Consider the following 13,686-nt stretch of genomic DNA (forward strand, 5'->3'; position numbering starts at 1 on the left):
AGTAACAATGATGACCGGACAAAGAGAGGGAAAAAAAGCCATTCATCTATTCATGGGTAATTGAATTCCCTCATATTTCATAAACAGACTGCCTATCTGTGGGGTTGTTTTATTTGAATAACTTCCTTTAAAATGATTTTCCTTATAAGATGGGGAATTAATATTTAAGAACTCAAGGTCAAAACATTTTTAAGTTAGTTTATTCGATGGATGCATTGCCGTAAGAGAAGGCACCCCTCCCCCTTTCTCTCCCCTTTCTCCCACAAATTGCCTTTAGACTGGATGTTTATTGCCCAACGTAAAGAACAAAAAAGGGAGGTAATTAAGCCCAGAATTGCCTGCTGGTGCTTATGACAGTCAAGCCACCGACCTAGGACTAGGAGTCCTCCCAAATCCGCAAAGAAGGAGTCTTGGTTTAGGAACAAAGCTAAGCAGCAAGACGTCATTACTGTTAATTACCTGATAAACAAAGAAGACTTGGTGTCGGTGGCAAAACACCAAACTCAGGGCTGCAGCTGATGCTGTAAAAGACAGTTGGGCTGACTTTGTCCTGTTGAGCATTGTGCTGTGAGATGATCCACCTCTATAAAGAGCTCAAGTAATTAGACTCCAACTACTGTGTTTATCCGTGCTGTACCCTGTATGGTGCCCTAATAACAACAAACAACCTGTCCTCTGGAGACAGGTGGCATCTGCTAAACATCAAATAGGAAAAATAAGGCATGCTTTCAAATAGTAGTTCATTAATTTATAAGCCAAGGACAAAGGTGAGAAATATGAAGACGGGTGAGAAATATGAAAGCGCACTGAAGTTTACAGCTCCCTTAATAAGTAAATGAGTTAAATAAAACATGAGCTCTATTTCACAAAATAATCATTGGTCTTTGTGATCTACCTTGGGATATAATAGCATGCAAGAAGTATTTTAACAAGTATTTTTATATATATATATATATATATATACAGTGTATACATACATTTATATGTACATATAGGTATTATTGTGTATTTGTTTTGTTTTGATCTTTCTCATTCCCGTTGTCACTGATTATGTATGAAAGTCAACCAAGAAAATAGTTAAATAAGATGGCAGCCAAGATAAAATCAAGTTCAGACAAGACTGTGCTGTAGAAGACCTATGTCTGTAAAACCACAGAACATGGAGTTGATTGAATGGATTTGAGTGTAATACAGAAGGTGATGCAGAACTAATGGCATCCTCAGATAGACCTAAGTTTGCTCCTTGTCATCTGGCTAGGCTTAGGTGAGTTAGACTTCTCAAATTTGTTTTATTCAAATGGAAATAAATTTAATAAGTTAATAGCACATTTTTCTCAGCATTGTTTTGAGGACTAACAGACATAATGCATACACAGGCTTAGCAGAGTGCCTGATACATTGCAGGCTCTCAGGCAATAGCAGTTCCAATAGCTGACTTGGAGTAAATTACTTTTGAGGCAACTGGTTATTTAAGAAACACAGAGTGGGTTGAATTGTAGCAGATTTGGTAAATATGTGCAAGCAACTCATAACATTCTCCTTTAGTAGAACCCTATCAGCTAAAGTAAGAGTACAGAAAAGCTCTGAATCTCAGAACCTTCACTACTCCAGACATTCCTCACATATTTTATAGGATAATGGGATGGTTAAAAGCAATGAATTTGAAATCAGAATGACCTAGGTTCAAATCCATGCTTTGTACTTGCTCATTCTGTGTTCTTGGTAAGTAACTTAAACTTAATTCATGTCCTCATCTGAAAAATGAGATGTATAGGGCTAACCACTTCAGAACATGAACTACCTAAGTCTGAATCACAATTCCACTATTTGCTTAGTTACTTATCATAGCTTTGACTTAGTAGTCTCTTCTATAAAATGGGGATATAGGGTTGTCATGTGGATTAAATGAGTCATTCTATATATAGCCCTTAGAATAGTGACTGTGTTATAATTTGCTCTTGCTACTTAGGGACGTTTGAGAACCTTTCAAATTGAGGGCTTACCTACCTGTGATATTAAATATTATTTTTAACAATCACTACCTGCACACGACACCACCATCATACACCAAATGCGCCCCATCTCCCCATGATTTTCTGAAAGACTTTAAATGTACCTTCACATTTGCTTATAAGACAATCAGTCACCAGTATGACCACCGCAATTGCCACATCACACTCTCTCCATGTATTTTCCTTCCTTCTTAGGTTTACTCTATTTCACATAAAGTAATAGCAAAGCTACTTGAAAGGGACTCTCTACTGCCACTGCTATTATAAGATCCCAAGTGTTTGTCATTCAGTGTCACTAAAGTTGTAGTGGATTCCCTGCAGACATGGCTGGAAAGGACACTTTTACAACTCTCAGTCACACTTTGTCACCTGGACCCAGAACACTCCTCATGACCCAAGGCTCATTAAGGGCCTCATGAAATTACTTTCTAACTCCTGTTTCCCTAGGCCTCCAACTCAGCCCACAGTCTGAAGGAAATCAAACCCAAGGTCATCCTTTTCATTGTCGTTGTCTCCTAATGCATGCCACAGTGGTAATGATATCATGTTTAAATAGCTGGTTGAAAATGAATAATGCAAATTATGTATCCCTTCAGGTAGATCCACAGAATCTATTTCTTTAATTTTATAGATATTAATCAAACTGAATTTGCATACCTGAAGCCTCTGAGACTGATTATTTCTGAATGACCAGAGATCACTGACTGTAAAATGCTGCTCCTTTGTTAAAAAGACAAATTTCTGGCTTGCCTTCCATGATAAAAAGATTAGTCTCACACTGCACTTTATTCACTACTGTATTCTCTTTTTTTTAAAATAATGGAGGTTTTTTAAAAATAAATTTATTTATTTTATTTTTGGCCACATTGGGTCTTCCTTGCTGTGCACGGGCTTTCTCTAATTGTGTCGACTGGGGGCTGCTCTTCGTTGTGGTGTGCGGGCTTCTCATTGCAGTGGTTTCTCTTGTTGTGGAGCATGGGCTCTAGTCACACGGGCTTCAGTAGTTGTGGCTCACGGGCTCTAGAGCACAGGCTCAGTAGTTGTGGTGCATGGGCTTAGTTGCTCCGCGGTATGTTGGATCTTCCCGGACCAGGGCTCAAACCCGTATCTCCTGCATTGGCAGGCGGATTCTTAACCACTGTGTCACCAGGGAAGCCCCACTACTGTATTCTTGTATAGTAAACTTTTCTGAGCTTTTTATGGCTGTCAATAATTTACATAAATAACTAGAGCATTGAAGTGCACATGCTGCAGTTTTTGTTAATGAAAGCAACCATTATATTTAGCTTAGTAAGTAAGCATCCTGAATAAAATCCACCAAGAAATAATAAAAATAATAACACATATACTGTGTTTTATATTTTTGTGTACAGTAGCTCATTTAATCCTAAATTCAAAAGTAGTAATTCTTCAACTCTAAATTCCAAATTATATGTATTCTGAAGTCATCTCAATCATTTGCTCAAGAACAATCATAAACTTTAATAAAGTTGTCTAAAACATCTAAATATTTTAATTAGAAACTTCTGTCCAGGGAGATTGGTTCAAGATGGCAGAGTAGGACATGAGCTCATTCCCTCTTGTGAGAGCACTGGAATCACAACTGACTGCTGAAGAATCATCGACAGGAAGACACTGGAACTCACCAAAAAGATACGCCACATGCAAAGACAAAGGAGAAGCCACAGTGAGATGGTAAAAGGGGCACAATCACAATAAAATCAAATCCCATAACCACTGGGTGTGTGACTCAAAAACTGGAGAACAATTATACCACAGAAGTCCACTCACTGGAGTGAACGTTCTGAGCACCACCTCAGGCTTCCCAAGCTGGGGGGCCAGCAATGGGAGGAGAAATTCTCAGAGAATCAGACTTTGAAGGCTAGCAGGATTTGATTGCAGGACTTCAACAGGACTGGGGGAAACAGACACTCCACTCGTGGAGGGCACACACAAAGTAGTGTGGGCATCAGGACCCAGGGGAAAGGAGCAGTGACCCCATAGGAGACTGAACCAGACCTAACTGCTAGTGTTGGAGGGTCTCCTGCAGAGGCAGGGGTTGGCTGTGGCTCACCTTGCAGTCAAGGACACTGGCAGCAGAAGTTCTGGGAAGTACTCCTTGGCGTGAGCCCTCCCAGAGTCTATAATTAGCTCCACCAAAGAGCTTGTAGGCACCAGTGCTGGGGTGCCTCAGGCCAAACAACCAACAAGAAGGGAATTCAGCCCCACCCATCAGCAAACAAGCAGATTAAAGCTTTATTGAGCTCTGCCCACCAGAGCAACACCCAGCTCTACACACCACCAGTCCCTCCCGTCAGGAAGCTTGCACAGGCCTCTTGGATGGCCTCATCCACCAGAAGGCAGACAGCAGAAGCAAGAAGAACTACAATCCTGCAGCCTGTGGAATGAAAATCACATTCACAGAAAGACAGGCAAAATGAAAAGGCAGAGGACTATGCACCAGATGAAGGAACAAGATAAAACCCCAGAAACACAACTAAATGAAGTGGAGATAGGCAACCTCCCAGAAAAAGAATTCAGAATAATGATAGTGAAGATAATCCAAGACCTCAGGAAAAGAATGGAGGCAAAGATCGAGAAGATGCAAGAAATGTTTAACAAAGACCTAGAAGAATTAAAGAACAAACAAATAGAGATAAACAATACAATAACTGAAATGAAAAATACGCTAGAAGGAATCAATAGCATAATAACTGAGGAAGAAGAACAGATAAGTGACCTGGAAGACAGAATGGTGGAATTCACTGCCACAGAACAGAATAAAGAAAAAAGAATGAGAAGAAATGAAGACAGTGTAAGAGACCGCTGGGACAACATTAAACACAACAACATTCGCATTTTAGGGGTCAGAGAAGGAGAAGAGAGAGAGAAAGGACCCGAGAAAATATGTGAAGAGATTATAGTCAAAAACTTCCCTAACATGGGAAAGGAAATACTTCCACCCAAGTCCAGGAAGCACAGAGAGTCCCAGGCAGGATAAACCCAAAGAGAAACATGCTGAGAAACACAGTAATTGAACTGACAAAAATTAATGACAAAGAAAAATTATTAAAAGCAAAAAGGGAAAAACGACAAATAACATACAAGGGAACTCCCATTAGGTTAAGAGCTAACTTCTCAGCAGAAACTCTACAATCCAGAAGGGAGTGGCACAATATTTTTAAAATGATGAAAGGGAAGAAACTACAACCAAGATTACTCCTCTACCTGGCAAAGATCTCATTCAGAATCGACGGAGAAATCAAAAGCTTTACAGACAAGCAAAAGTAAAGAGAATTCAGCACCAACGAACCAGCTCTACAACAAATGCTTAAGCAACTTCTCTAAGTGGGAAAAGCAAGAGAAGACAAGGATCTACAAAAAAAAAAAAAAAAAAAAATTAAGAAAATGGTAATAGTAACATACATATCGATAATTACCTTAAATTTGAATGGATTAAATGTTCCAGCCAAAAGACACAGGCTCACTGAATGGATACAAAAACAAGACCCATACATATGCTGTCTGCAAGAGACCCACTTCAGACCTAGGGACACATCCAGACTGAAAGTGAGGGGATGGAAAAAGATATTTCCTGCAAATGGAAATCAAAAGAAAGCTGGAGTAGCAATACTCATATCAGATAAAATAGACTTTAAAATAAAGAATGTTACAAGAGACAAGGAAGGACACTACATAATGACCAAGGGATCAAACCAAGAATAAGATATAACAATTACAAATATATATGCACCTAACATAGGAACTCCTCAATAGATAAGGCAAAAGCTAACAGCTATAAAAGAGGAAATCAACAGTAACACAATAATAGCAGGGGACTTTAACACCTTACTAACACTGGTAGACAGACCATCCAGACAGAAAATTAATAAGGAAACAGAAGCTTTAAATGACACAATAGACAAGATAGATTTAGTTGATATTTATAGGACATTCCACCTGATAACAGAAGATTACACTTTCTTCTCTAGAGCACATGGAACATTTTCCAGGGTAGATCACATCTTGGGTCACAAATCAAGCCTCAGTAAATTTAAGAAAATTGAAATCATATCAAGCATCTTTTTCAACCACAACACTATGAGATTAGAAATCAATTACAGAGAAAAAAATGTAAAAAACACAAACACATGGAGGCTAAACAATATGTTACTAAATAACCAAGAGATCACTGAAGAAATCTAAGAGGAAATCAGAAAATATCTAGAGGCAAATGACAAAAAAAACTCGACGATCCCAAGCCTATGGAATGCAGCAAAAGCAGTTCTAAGAGAGAAGTTTTTAACAATACAATCCTACCTCAAGAAACAAGAAAAATCTGAAATAAACAATCTAACCTTACACCTAAAGGAACTAGAGAAAGAAAAACCCAAAGTTAGTAGAAGGAAAGAAATCATAAAGACCAGAGCAGAAATAAATGAAATAGAAACAAAGAAAACAAGAGCAAAGATTAATAAAACTAAAAGCTGGTTCTTTGAGAAAATAAACAAAATTGATAAACCATTAGCCAGACTCATCAAGAAAAAGAGGGAGAGAACTCAAATCAATAAAATTAGAAATGAAAAAGGAGAAGTTAAAAAAGACATTGCAGAAGTACAAAGCATCAGAAGAGACTACTATAAGTAACTCTATGCCAATAAAATGGACAACCTGGAAGATATGGACAAATTCTTAGAAAGGTATAACCTTCCAAGACTGAACCAGGAAGAAATAGAAAGTATGAATGGACCAATCACAAGTAATGAAATTAAAACTGTGATTAAAAATCTTCCAACAAACAAAAGTCCAGGACCAGATGGCTTCACAGGTGAATTCTATCAAACATTTAGAGAAGAGCTAACACCCATTATTCTCAAACTCTTCCAAAAAATTGCAGAGGAAGGAACACTCCCAAACTCATTCTGCGAGGCCACCATCACCCTGATACCAAAACCAGACAAGGATGTCACAAAGAAAGAAAACTACAGGCCAATATCACTGAGGAACATAGATGCAAAAATCCTCAACAAAATATAAGCAGAGTCCAACGACACACTAAAAGGATCATACACCATGATCAAGTGGGATTTATCCCAGGAATGCAAGGATTCTTCAATATATGCAAATCAATCAATGTGATACACCATATCAGCAAATTGAAGAATAAAAACCATATGACCATCTCAATAGATGCAGAAAAAGCTTTTGACAAAATTCAACACCCATTTATGATAAAAACTCTCCAGAAAGTGGATATAGAGTGAACCTACCTCAATATCATAAAGGCCATATACAACAAACCTACAGCAAAAATCATTCTCAATGGTGAAAACCTGAAAGCATTTCCTCTAAGATCAGGAACAAAACAACGATGTCCACTCTAGCTGCTATTATTCAACATAGTTTTGGAGTCCAAGCAATGGCAATCAGAGAAGAAAAAGAAATAAAAGGAATACAAATTGGAAAGGAAGAAGTAAACTGTCCCTGTTTGCAGATGACATGGTACTATAGATAGAAAACCCTAAAGATGCCACCAGAAAACTACTAAAGCCAATCAGTGAATTTGGTAAAGTTGCAGGATACAAAATTAATGCACAGAAATCTCTTGTATTTCTATACACTAACAACAAAAGATCAAAAAGAGAAATTAAGGAAACAATCCCATTCACCATTGCAAAAAAAGAATAAAGTACCTAGGAATTAACCTACCTAAGTGGGTAAAAGACCTGTACTCAGAAAACTATAAGACACTGATGAAAGAAATCAAAGATGACACAGATAGAGAGATATACCATGTTCTTGGATTGGATGAATCAATATTGTGAAAATGACTATACTACCCAAGGCAATCTATAGATTCAATGCAATCCCTATCAAATTATCAATGGCATGTTTTACAGAACTAGAACAAAAAAATCTTAAAATTTGTATGGAGACACAAAAGACCCCGAATAGCCAAAGCAATCTTCAGGGAAGAAAAACAGAGCTGGAGGAATCAGACTCCCTGACTTCAGACTATAGTACAAAGTTATAGAAATGAAGACAATATGGTACTGGCACAAAAACAGAAATATAGATAAATGGAACAGGATAGAAAGCCCAGAGATCAACCCATGAACCTATGGTCAACTACTCTATGAGAAAGGAGGCAAGGATACACAATGGAGAAAAGACAGTCTCTTCAATAAGTGGTGCTGGGAAAACTGGACAGCTATATGTAAAAGAATGAAATTAAAATACTCCTTAACAACATACACAAAAATAAACTCCAATGGATTAAAGACCTACGTGTAAGACGAGACACTATAAAACTCTTAGAGGAAAACATAGGAAGAACACTCTTTGATATAAATCACAGCATAATCTTTTTTTTTTTTGCGATACGCGGGCCTCTCACTTTTGTGGCCTCTCCCGTTGCGGAGCACAGGCTCCGGACATGCAGGCTCAGCAGCCATGGTTCACGGGCCCAGCTGCTCCGTGGCATGTGGGATCTTCCAGGACTGGGGCACGAACCCGTGTCCCCTGCATCGGCAGGCGGACTCTCAACCACTGCGCCACTAGGGAAGCCCAGCATAATCTTTTTTGACCCACCTCCTAAAATAATGGAAATAAAAATAAACAGATGGTACCTAACAAAACTTAAAAGCTTTTGCACAGCAAAGGAAACCATAAACAAGACGAAAAGACAACCCTCAGAATGGGAGAAAATATTTGCAAATGAATCAACAGACAAAAGATTAATCTCCAAAATATATAAACAGCTCATGCAGCTCAATATTAAAAAAACAAACAACCCTATCAAAAAATGGGCAGAAGACCTAAGTAGACATTTCTACAAAGAAGACATACAGATGGCCAAGAGGCACATGAAAAGCTGCTCAACATCACTAATTATTAGAGAAATGGAAACCAAAACTACAGTAAGGTATCACCTCACACCAGTTAGAATGGGCATCATCAGAAAATCTACAAACAACAAATGCTGAAGAGGGTGTGGAGAAAATGGAATCCTCCTGTACTGCTGGTGGGAATGTAAATTGATAGAGCCATTATGAAGAATAGTATGGAGGTTCCTTAAAAAACTAAAAATAGAATTCCCATATGACCCAGCAATCCCACTACTGGGCATATACCCAGAGAAAACTGTAATTCAAAAAGACACATGCACCCCCAAAGTTCATTGCAGCACTATTTACAATAGCCAGGTCATGGAAGCAACCTAAATGCCCATGGACAGATGAATGGATAAAACAGATGTGGTACATATATACAATGGAATATTACTCAGCCATAAAAAGGAACGAAACTGAGTCATTTGTAGAGTTGTGGATGGACCTAGGGACTGTCATACAGAGTGAACTAAGTCAGAAAGAGAAAAACAAATATCATATATTAATGCATATATGTGAAATCTAGAAAAATGGTACAGATGAACCAGTTTGTAAGGCAGAAATAGAGACACAGATGTAGAGAACAAACGTATAGACACCAAGGGGGGAAATCGGCTGTGGGGTGGTGGTGGTGGGATGAATTGGGAGATTGGGATTGACATATAAACACTAATATGTATAAAATAGATAACTAATAAGAACATGCTGTATAAAAAAATAAGATAAAATTCAAAAGAAAAAGAAAAAAAATGATGAGGAAACTAAGTTAAAAAAAAAGAAGAAAAAATAAACTTCTCTCCACTATTCAAAGAAAGACCTTTTTAATGTAGATTCAATCATTCTTTTATTTTTATCATGTTGATTAAAACCTTTGTCATAGAAAGACATGGTATTTCAAAAAAAATACCAAAGAATACTGATAAAACATTGCAAATATAGACAAAAAATGGTCATTATATTTGCATTTGTATATAGTGGTATGTTATATAAATTACCTAAATAAGCTGTCTCAAAATGGTAAAAATAAATTGTTGTTCAAGTAATATGAGTATCTTTTCAAGTATTAATGAAGACTGAAAATGTTACTAAGGTGCAGAGACGCTTAAGACAAAGGCTTGAAATAGAACAATGGAATCTTGTAGGTCTTGCAAACCCAGGCTATAAGATTGAGGCATTTGTTTCTGAACGATTACAGTCAGCAGACCAACCTTCAGTCAATTTGAGGAATGCTCAGCAAGACAAAAATAATGAGTGCACACTCTTTAATTCCTCATGTTGCTTCCACAATATTTTCTTTTTCTTTTTTTTGTAAATTTATTTATTTATTTTTGGCCATGTTGGGTCTTCATTGTTGTGCACAGGCTTTTCTCTAGTTGTGGTGACAGGGGTGTTACTCTTCATTGTGGTGTGCAGGCTTCTCATTTCGGTGGCTTCTCTTGTGGAGCATGGGCTCTAGGTGCGCAGGCTCAGTAATTGTGGCTCACTGACTTAGTTGCTCAGAGGCATGTGGGATCTTCCTGGACCAGGGATCTAACCCATGTCCCCTGCATTGGCAGGCGGATTCTTAACCACTGCACCACCAGGGAAGTCCCCACAATATTTTTATCAATGAAATGGCAAAGTTATTGCCATTTTCTTCTTTGTTTCTCTTGCTATGCAGTTTACTATGCTTCTCCAAAATTTACTTTCTTTAAAGGAAGTTTTATAGCTCTGAACTTGTGGAAGAGAAGCTGTATTCTTTATAAACAAATACTAAGCCTTATGTAGAAACTAGGGATAGATGCTTTCAGCAATCAAACTAAAGCTGTAGTTTACAGTGAATCATTTGTAGGGATTATCATTCAAAATATAATTGTCCTAAATGTCAACAATTTTCATATTTTTGTTAACCTCATGCATGTATTCAAGAGGGTAGACTTTCTTGTGTGTTAATCAAGTTGTTGATGCTCAGTCATCAAATATTTACTGCTTGTGTTTTTATGTGCCTCATTCTATTTATGTTAAATGACCTTTAGTCTCTAGTCTAAAGCAATAAAGTGAATGCTTCCTGTTTTATCGATTAGGAAAAGCCTATTTTCACACTAATAAAATGAGAAGCCCAGTTTAATAAAATACTTTTTTCTACCAGTGGCCACAAGTGAACTGGAGACTTGAGCATGTTGGCAGAGGTCAACTGAGAGGACAGAGGTCAGATCTGTGGTAAATCAACTTCCAGGAACAAATCACCAGACACTATAAAAATCAAAAGTGGTCCTTTAAGAGACCAGCTTGACCCTCCTTAACCAGAAAATAACATCTGACCTGGCAGTGAAATTTATCACAACATTTCAATTAAAACTTGGCAGGCACGCTGGCAACACACTGTTCTTCCACAGTTGGCCTTGTTATAGGAAAAACAGAAAGGAGGGGAAGAATGGATATTCTTGCTTCATATTACATAACAGGTATGATCTGTACAATATCATTTTTCTCAGCCACATGAAGTTTTCTGGAGACTTGATAAACATGCTAAGTGTGGATAACACACGACTTTTCATTAATTATTTTCTGTTCAGTTCTTTCAGATGTCTGCTTCCCTATGATATTAAAAAATAGCCTGCTAGTATTTTCAATTAAAGAATAACCTGTTTAGTGTTAGCAGATATTTGGAGTTTGGCAGGCCACACAAAAACATTCTTAGGTATCTTTATTTTTAATTTACTTTTTCAATCACTTATGTATATGTATTCTAAATCTCAAGTAATTCAGTTTGATCATATGGTTTTCCTCCCACCTCCATCAAAGAGAATTACACCAGAAATCAAGAGAAAAACTTAATTTATACACGTCCATCCTTTTGGATGTGATAACTGTGATCTTATACCTACTATAAAGTACAACATTTAAAGATGAGTTTTTAATCTAAGTGACATACATTGTCTCAGCAGCTTTCACAATGGAAGTAGTATTAGGAAAATGAGCACTCAAATGACATCACATTTTTGGCAACAAGGGGTCTTTATAGAGATAAAAAAAACTTGAGTCATATAAAAGTTTGTTAACTCCTTGAATCATTTCATTTCACATATGGTTCCTGTGTATAATAATAGAAACTTCTCCTTTGCTAATATTAACTGTGTGACCCATCAATGGTAAATTATTGTAAAATGAGACGGCAGAAATAGATACTTTTAAAGATTTCTTTTAGCTACTAATAGGTGTAATCGCTAAATATTTCAAATATAAAATATTAATGTAATCCAGATTAGTTGTAGACTCAGGATAAAGTTTAGGGTTTTCTGACTTTTAGGCTACAGAAACACTTGGATGTGAGACTTCAGAAAGAATGCACTATGCACAAGTTGCCTTACTTAATGCAGGCAACAAATCCTGAAATCAAAAAGAAAGTGGGGCTTCCCTGGTGACGCAGTGGTTGAGAGTCCGCCTGCCGATGCAGCGGACACGGGTTCGTGTCCCGGACATGCCACAGAGCGGCTGGGCCCGTGAGCCATGGCCGCTGGGCCTGAGCGTCCGGAGCCTGTGCTCCGCAACGGTAGAGGCCACAACAGTGAGAGGCCCGCGTACAGCAAAAAAAAAAAAAAAAAAAAAAAAAAAAGTGGTCCTATTCCAGCTGAGTTAATGAGGCAAGTAGGTATAGTCATAGTATCTTTACAATTAGATCAACAGATAGATATATATCCATATATTTAAAATTATTTTATTTATCTAGTGTTGATATTAAAATTTAAAATATATAAATACTGATGATATTAAAATATATGAGTATTTTATTCAGCTAATGACCATATAACAGATGTCAGTGTTTGTGTTAACATTTATATTTTTCAATTAAATTGGGATTTATTACCTATTTATTCATATTACTGATTTAATCATCACAGGATCTTGTATAAAGATGGATTGTATACCTGAGGGAAAGACAAACAACTCACTCAACATATTGTGCAAATCAAAGCTTTGCAAGAAGTCAAATAGAAAAAAGTGATGGGGACATGAAAGCAGCATGTGACACACTGTAAAATAGTATGCCAAAATGAAAGGAAACTGCAAGGACAATACCCCCTTGCAAACAGTGATCAGGTTTCAGCAAAACATTATCCATTGATGCATTAATGTTTTGCACTAGAATTTTATTAGAATTTTGACTTTGTTTTTAATTTGTAACTTCTTTTGTATAACAAAAGTTGATTCAGGAGGGGGGTTTTGCAAAGTTGGGGGGTCATATCAATGGTGGAAAGGCTGTGAAAGCATGCTTTCAAGGAAGATGGAGCTTCTTGATGAAGACTTGAGGAAGGATAGAACTTAGAGTATTCCTCGAAAAGAATGAGGTAGCTGGTCAGAGAGAAAAAGTAGTGTCTGAAAAGTGAGATGAAATTAAAGATATTGGCAATGTTTGTTTCAGGCCTTTATTGTGGTTTCCAATTACTCCAATACTGAGAATTTAAAATGAACTATTTACAACTTAACGTGTTAACAAGTAAATATGTTTGCCTTCTTAATTTAGATGTTGCTGAAAACATTCTTTTCGGATGAAGCAGCCATGAAGTTTCCTGCTCAGAACTCCCTTCAAAAGAACCTTCTGTAGGAAGCATAGTTGGCTGTCAGCCTTCAGCTGCCACCCTTTTTGATGAATCAAGGTGGTCAACCGTGGCCACGGTTACCTTGTGCTCTACCAACTCAATGATGAAACTCTACCCAAATGGAGAGTTTAAGTGAAACTGTCATAAAAGTATTGTTGATAAGTGATTTTTAAATATAAATTAAACAAAAGACAAAGAACTTAA

The 13,686-nt window shown here is 37.2% G+C and overlaps 1 long non-coding RNA gene across 1 annotated transcript in view; it reads left to right on the plus strand.

Annotated features, from left to right (window-relative positions):
- Positions 1 to 13,686, plus strand: part of LOC137221275 (uncharacterized) — a 51,351-nt gene extending 37,665 nt beyond the window's left edge. Inside the window, exon 4 of the long non-coding RNA XR_010941957.1 lies at positions 13,407 to 13,686. This is a non-coding gene — a long non-coding RNA (uncharacterized lncRNA). The remainder of the gene's footprint in view (positions 1 to 13,406) is intronic.

The sequence above is a fragment of the Pseudorca crassidens genome, chromosome 3 (genome assembly GCF_039906515.1).
Source record: "Pseudorca crassidens isolate mPseCra1 chromosome 3, mPseCra1.hap1, whole genome shotgun sequence".
In the NCBI taxonomy this organism is placed as follows: Eukaryota; Metazoa; Chordata; class Mammalia; order Artiodactyla; family Delphinidae; genus Pseudorca; species Pseudorca crassidens.